This window comes from Sparus aurata, chromosome 3 (assembly GCF_900880675.1).
Source record: "Sparus aurata chromosome 3, fSpaAur1.1, whole genome shotgun sequence".
Classification (NCBI taxonomy): domain Eukaryota; kingdom Metazoa; phylum Chordata; class Actinopteri; order Spariformes; family Sparidae; genus Sparus; species Sparus aurata.
In genome coordinates, this window is record NC_044189.1 from 29,375,571 (window position 1) to 29,383,740 (window position 8,170).

An 8,170-nucleotide genomic window follows, 5' to 3' on the forward strand; every position below is an offset into this window, starting at 1 on the left:
ATAGATTTAGATAGAGGTGTCGAGTTTTAGTACGTATTGTGTGTACATCTAAATAATCTGGTTTTTATGCGTGTGATGATGAAAGGAGCTTCTGATTAAAGGTTCATGCGAAATGGCTTAAATGACAGTTTGATGTTGAAAGTATGAGTTCATATTGATAGTGGGTTTTGCTCCCTAATTAGAAATGGATGCAATTACAGTTTTTGCCTAATGCTTAAACACTAAAAGTGGTTGCTATGCCCAAAGCATCACAACCTCTAACTTTGGTGACCATGCCCTAAACAAAAGCGCCAACCCTGTAAACACAATATATATATGCTTTGCACTGTGTTTGAAATTCTCCAACACACTTCTTGCAAAACACTACACACTGTTTTTTACATAAGACACATTGTTCAAAAAGGAAATCTCATGCAATCATTTGGAAAACACATCTATTTAAAATACAAAACACAACTAAAATTGGAAAAGCACACAGACTTACACACAAAAATCTAATTGTAGACCAACGAGTCTAAGCCATAACACTACAAATACACCTGATGTGAGCTCAGCTCCTTTGTGCCAACTTTGGAAACATGGAGGCAGAAAGAGGAAGAGGGAGAGTAAGAGCAGCAGCAGGACGAGGAAGAGGACGAAGAAGGGGAGCAGGCAACAGTGATACTGCATCACCACTCCATCCTCGGTCCCTACAACACAGCCCTCATTATTCGCTTTCTGAACACACTTCATGACACAGTAGTCCAGGACAGGCCACAGCCCCAGTTTGTTGTCATCTGGGATAATGTCAGTTTCCATCAGGCTGCTCTGGTCCGGGACTGGTTCACCAACCATAATAGATTTATTGCACTCAACTTGCCACCATACACCTAATTTTTGAATCCAGTCGAGGAGTTCTTTTCAGCATGGCGCTGGAAAGTTTATGACCGTCAGCCACATGCCCACATGCCTCTTCTACAAGCCATGGAAGAGGCATGCAGCGACACTGAGGTGAGGTCCATACAGGGTTGGATATGGCATGCAAGGGCGATATTTCCCCTGTTGCTTGGCAAGGGAGGACATTGCCTATGATGTGGATGAGGTGATGTGGCCAAATGCCAACAGGAGACAGGATCCATAGCCTAAATGTCTTCCAATCATTCCCTTACAACACTGTGTTTTGTATAAAATTCTAGTTGTACCATGTCTTTGTGTTTGTCTGGTTTTTTTATCTTTGCAAAAACATGAAAAAATTATAAATTTTGAAGTGTTTCCATTTTGTTTTCATGTGTATAGATCAACTGCAGTGGATCAATCTTTCACAAAAGAACCATCGTGTTTTGCATAAAGCACGTCTGTGTGTTGTTGCTGCTAGGAAAGCGTCATTCAAAGGTGCATGTGTTTAATGTTTTGATGCTAAAAACAGTTTTGAAATGGGATTGTTAGGTTCTGTTTCAAGAGTTTCATTTTGCCGTATAAGTTAGGAGTTTATCTCCATGTGCTGTGTCTTACTCGACCTGTGTGTTAAGTTATGACACAGTGAGCCAAAGTCTGCAACATGTGTGTAAGCATTCATCAAAAACTGTAACTACAGATGTAAAGACATTGTTGAATGGAGAGGGCAAACAACAGACACTGCTCTATTCATGCATTAAGTCATCAGAAGCCTCTGTCACACCAAGCCTGGTTTATTGTATTACAATTTTTCGATTGTTTACACACATTTTCTGAAAGCATGCCTCATGCTCTCAGAACTCTACACACAAATCAAAAAGAACACACACACAATGGGCAGACCCCTCAATTCTCCTGCAAAATGAAACTTTACATTCAAAACAAAGTTATTTCTTCTCAAAATGGTATTTTGTTTTCAAATTTCACACATAAACCATCATATGAATAGACATTTATTAGAACCAGTTGAACACTGATGTGCTCAATGTAAAACACTATGCTGAATGGAAAACACTTCTTCATTCATCATAATGACTTTTTGTTAAGTGTTACACTTACTACAGTCAGTACATACATAAGTGTGTTGTAAAATATTTGAGAATATTGTTTTTATACTCACACACAAACACATAGTAACATATAATTGTATTTTTCCCACAAAAACAATGTACACAGTGTACATCCCAACCAACGCAAAGTGCATATACAACAATATACAGTCTACCTACAAAACAACAGAAAAAAAAGAGGGAGATAAACAACTATAAAGCGTGGGTGGGCAGTGAACCAGTTATGAACCAGAGCAGCCCAGTGGAAACTTACGCTGTCCCAAATGACAACATACCTGAGCTGATCTGGTGGAATGAGTGTTTGTAGGGTGTCCAGGTGTTTGCCCATGTGATGAGTCAGTGTGCATAGTAGGGCAATTCACTTTAGAATTTTGAATGACAGTGTGTTCCTTGTGAAAACAAGAGATTTTCTTTATGAAAATTGTGCCAAATGCAGAGAATTGTGTGTAGTGTTTTGAAAAAAGTGTGTTTTAGAACTGCAATTTGAGTGTAAAGCAGAAATTGTGCATGTAGTTCAGCAGAATTGGTTCAGGGGGTTGGTGCATGAGTTACATGTTGTGGTCATTGTGTCTCAAAAAACCATTTTTGTGTGTAAACAATTGAGAAAAACTGTAACAGAGGACTATTTTCAGCACCAGGGACAGTTCCCACCCGGGCTTCCTTCGGTCACATTTCTCACATCCAAGCCAAAACCCACTTCACATATCACTTTGTGGAAAGCTTCAGGTATGGTATCATGGCCATCACAATCATAGTGACCATATTTGGACAAGAGGGTGGAGCTGACCTGAGAACCTGAGGACATGCCATGGCAGCTACGTGTCAATCACAAGGTAGCGACAAATCATACCCTGATTTAACGGCTGTTTTATTCCAAATGGGAACATAATTTACAAAATGAATATCATGCTGTAATGAAGAAAATTTTAATCTAGGGACCAAGAGCATAGACTCACTAGTATAAAACAGTTTATTGTGGTAATTAATTAAGCTAGAATTAGGGTCAGTTTCTCATAAGCCAGTGCTTTAAGCAACTCATGTCGACTGATTATGTATTTAGAATATAAATCATATATATTTGAGGAAGATACTTTTGTTGATTAATGCACAAGGCCACTGAAAGAGATGGCATGAGGTTAATAAGTTATGCATATCCAACCACAATGGAATCGAAAAATGGAAATTCAATCATTTTCGATCACCCTACAACCCCAAGTCTGCAGGTAATACTAATAACAAAAGACTTATTATCTTTCCCACTAGATGTCACCTCAAGCATGTTTTCTCTGAGACTTCCCACGATTATAATAAAAGCAATAACAGAAAATCATACTGATTCATACATAATCCAAAGGAAGATGTGTGCATTATACATTGGCTAATAGGGAAGAAAATGGAAATACTGCTCTTAGTTTGCCACACGAACAGAAAATCAAGCAACCGTTTGTTTCTTTAGGATGTTAACACAGTGGTGTATCATTCCTTTGAATCTCGTTGTTGTAGGACAGAAAGAATGTGATGTGTGATCTTGACTTGTATGCAATCCAATTAACATGGGCATCTACAGGATACAGCCAGTTGTTGCAGTTGCAAGTCAGAGAGTGGGACTAAACACACAACATTTTTAATAAAAGAAAAAACTAAAGGTATGATGGGTGATTAGTGCCACAGTGATGCCAAATATTAACATTACAGTTTTTCTCGATTGACCCAAAAACTGGTACTTGAGACACAATGACCACAACATGTAACTCATGCACCAACCCCCTGAGCCAATTCTGCTAAACTACAAGCACAATTCCTGCTTACACTCAAATTGCAGTTCTAAAAAACACTTTTTTCAAAACACTACACACAATTCTCTGCATTTGGCACAATTTTCATGGAGAAAATCTCTTGTTTTCACAAGGAACACACTGTCATTCAAAATTCTAAAGTGAATTGCCCTACTATGCACACTGACTCATCACATGGGCAAACACCTGTCACACAGTTTTACAATTAGCAATCAGAGCTTTAGCATAAAAGGCCAACAGGTGAGCTCTTCTGTTTTGGAGCAATGGATGCCAACATTGGAAACAGAGGCAGAGCCAGAGCCAGAGGAGTGAGAATAAGAGGAGGAGGAGGATGAGGACGAGGACGAGGATGAGGAAGGCCAAGGACCGTAATCTCTGATGAGATCCGAGCCACTTTGGTTGACCATGCGGTCAACCATGGTCTAACAATGAGGGAGACTGGGCAAAGAGTACAGCCAAATGTGAGCAGGTACACTGCATCTATCATCTGGACTTTCCGAAATGAGAATAGGTAAGAAATCTACTCTCACTAGAAAATTGCAGTACTGCATATCAACACAGTACTCAATGAGTACAGTAGTACAGTATTGCCTGTGGACTGTTCGGTTGACTGTAAAAATGAAGTATGTTTCAAGTATTTGGGAATAGTATTCCTACCTTGTATTCCTACACAGTATTTACAGTATTTTACTATTTGTATTGCAGAACTGAAAGATTACCAACAAAAGGTGGTCGGGAACGTCTTCTGTCTCCTGAACAGGAAACTGAAATCCTGAATTTGGTCCTAGAAATGAACGCCATAACATTACGGCAAATACAAAGAAAAATAATAGAAAACAATGAGATATTTCAAAATATTGATAGGGTAAGCTTATCAACATTGGACCGTGTCTTGCACAGAAATAATCTGAGGATGAAGCAGGTCTACAGGGTGCCATTTGAACGCAATTCAGAAAGAGTCAAAGAATTGCGATATAACTATGTGCAAGTGAGTCCTATACAATCCCACAATTGATGCATACTCTCAACACTGTATAAAATATACATATTTCAGTATTGTAATCATAATGATTGTGCTTCACATTCGTGATCACTCCATGTCTATTTCTGATATTGTCATGTGTGTTTCAGAGAGTCCTTGAGCTAGAGGTGGCTGCAGTGGAGCACCAGTTCATCTTCATTGATGAGGTTGGATTCAACCTCACGAAGAGACGAAGGAGGGGAAGGAATGTCATCGGCCAGCGTGCCATTGTTGAAGTTCCTGGCCAGCGCGGAGGGAACATCACAATGTGTGCAGCGATTACCCACCACGGCGTCATCCATCACCATGCTACCCTTGGCCCCTACAACACTGCCCATCTGATCACATTCCTGGACACCCTACACAACACACTCATTCCACCAGATCAGATACACGGCCCAGAACAGCTCAGGTATGTTGTCATTTGGGACATCGTAAGTTTCCACTGGGCTGCTCTGGTTCGTAACTGTTTCACTGCCCACCCACGCTTTATAGTTGTCTATCTCCCTCCATATTCTCCATTCCTTAATCCAATTGAGGATTTTTTTTCTGCTTGGAGATGGAAAGTTTATGACCGAAATCCACAAACGCATATACCCCTTCTCCAAGCTATGGAAGAAGCATGTGAAGATATAGCAGTTGATGCTCTTCATGGCTGGATTCGCCATGCTAGGGGATATTTCCCCAGATGCTTGGCCAGGGAAAACATTGCTTGTGAGGTGGATGAGGTGCTGTGGCCAGACCGAAACAGAAGAGAGGATGCAGCATAGTTGGGTTTTTTTTTTTGGTTTGTTTTTTATAGTAACTGTATACAGTAAATTCCTCTGTTTTGTATGTAGACCACTATATGTGGAACTTTGTGTTGGTTGGGATTTTTTTTGGGGGGGGGAATAAAAATGTTTGTTACTGTGTATTTGTGTGTTCTGAGTATAAAAACAATATTCTCAAATATTTTACAACACACTCATGTATGTACTGTCTGTAGTAAGTGTAACACTGAACAAAAAAAGGCCTAAGTCATTATGATGAATGAAGAAGTGTTTTCCATTCAGCATAGTGTTTTACATTGAGCACATCAGTGTTCAACTGGTTCTTATAAATGTCTATTCATATGATGGTTTGTGTGTGTCATTTGAAAACAAAATATCATTTTGAGAAGAAATAACATTGTTTTGAATGTAAAGTTTCATTTTGCAGGAGAATTGAGGGGTTTTGCCCATTGTGTGTCAAAATGACTCATTTTGTTTGCAAAAGGCTCTAACCGTGCCAAAACATTTAAAATATGCAACAAAAGCTAATTTTGCCTTCAAATAACACAACTTGCAAACAAGTGTATGAGCTCTTCCAATCAACCATTACACAGTGGACAACAAAATACAAAATACAGCACTTGTCATTGAGGCCTATTACTCTACGTAGCTTTCATGCCAGTGCCATTTGTTGTCAAATTTGCCTTCTTGCAAAGAATTGAATCCAGAATCAGAAATTCTTTGATGCATTTTTTGATTCCATTGATTCTTTTTTTTTAACTGTGGCTGAAAACTGAAATACTGTAAATATTGCACAAAATAAGAAAATAAGAACGCTGGTAGTCTCATAGTTCACAAAACATTTCTGTAGCTTCACAGCAAGCATTTTCCTGAACAACTGACCTGTTTTAAAACAGAAAAGAAGTTAAAGATATAAAATATTACAGTAAAGTGTAACAATCTATTACTGTAGAGTATAAGAAATAGCCACTATTGATACTCAGTCTCTTCTGTCTTGACGATGGGGCCACATGGCCTCATCCACATCACATTCATTATCCTCTCTTGCAATCAACCAAGGGAAAAATCTTCTTGCATGCCATCCAACCTTGACATTCCTCTGCACCTATTTCTCACTCTCATCTGCCTTAGACCTCTTCAATCCATGTTGGCAAAGAACAACACAGCCGCTGCACTTTTTAAGGCCTGCAGACTGATTGCTCATTGACGATTTGTGTTTAGGAGTGTCAAACAGGTGCTTTAGTGATTTCATACTGATGTAGGTAGTTTCTAATAGTTAGGAACAAATGGTTTCTGTTTGGTTACCATAGCTAAAACAATGGAGTTTGGACCGCTTGAATGACATCTGTGTTAACTGTTCTGCAAAAGGGTGGGGAAAATGTGTCAATTCAATGAGAAAGGGTTAACACATTTGCAAGAGGTGTCTTGTGCTCTGCTGAGACAGTGATGATGAAAACCGAGTGGATCCCAGTTTGTTTAAGCAGGTCAAAGCAATCAATAAAAACTGTTACGCGTATTTGTGTGTTCTGACTATAAAAACAATATTCTCAAATATTTTACAACACACTTGTGTATGTACTGACTGTAGTAAGTGTAACTGAACAAAAAAGACCTAAGTCATTATGATGAATGAAGAAGAAGTGTTGTCCATTCATCATAGTGTTTTACACTGAGCACATCAGTGTTCAACTGGTTCTTATAAATGTCTATTCATTTGATGGTTTGTGTGTGTCATTTGAAAACAAAATACCATTTTGAGAAGAAATAACATTGTTTTGAATGTAAAGTTTCATTTTGCAGGAGAATTGAGGGGTTTTGCCCATTGTGTGTGTGATTTTTGATTTGTGTGTAGAGTTCTGAGATCATGAGGCATGCTTTCAGAAAATGTGTGTAAACAATCGAGAAAAACTGTAAACACTAAATTAAGCCGTTTAACATAATAAACTTAAATTTGCATTAACATTTTAGCCTTCTCCTTCTGAGCATGTTAGCATGCTGATATTGAGCAATTTGTTCAATACACAGCTGTGCCTAAGTACAGAGTTTTTTTTGCCAATTAGTTTTCATTATTGGATTCATTTCATGTCCTCCTTGATCAGGCTATTTGACAAACCATGTTGACACTGCAAACAATGAAATACCACTTGAGGGGCACCTTTCTAATTAAAATTCATACATTTAACAATTACTTGTATGTTTTTAAAATTGTGGATGGAAACCAAAGCACCTGGGGTAAACCCACACAGGCATGGGGAGGACATTCAAACTCCACACAGAAGGGCACCAGCTAGGTGGAATGATCTTCTTTTAACCCTTGCAGACGTCGGAAAAGACAAATCCCATATGATCAGTGATGTGCACGGGGGGGGGGCAGTCACCCCCCCTCGTGGCCCAATTGTTGAAAAACGCGCGCTAAAGTGCCCTCCTGAGAGCCAAAAAAGCATGCCAAAGTGCCCTCTTGGTTGGCAAAACACAGTAAACTGCCCCCTTGGCTGGTTAAAACAAGATAAACTGCCCTCTTGGGAGCCAAAGCACGCGCTAAAGTGCCCTTCTTTTCGCCCCTGCCCTTCAAAAAGTCTG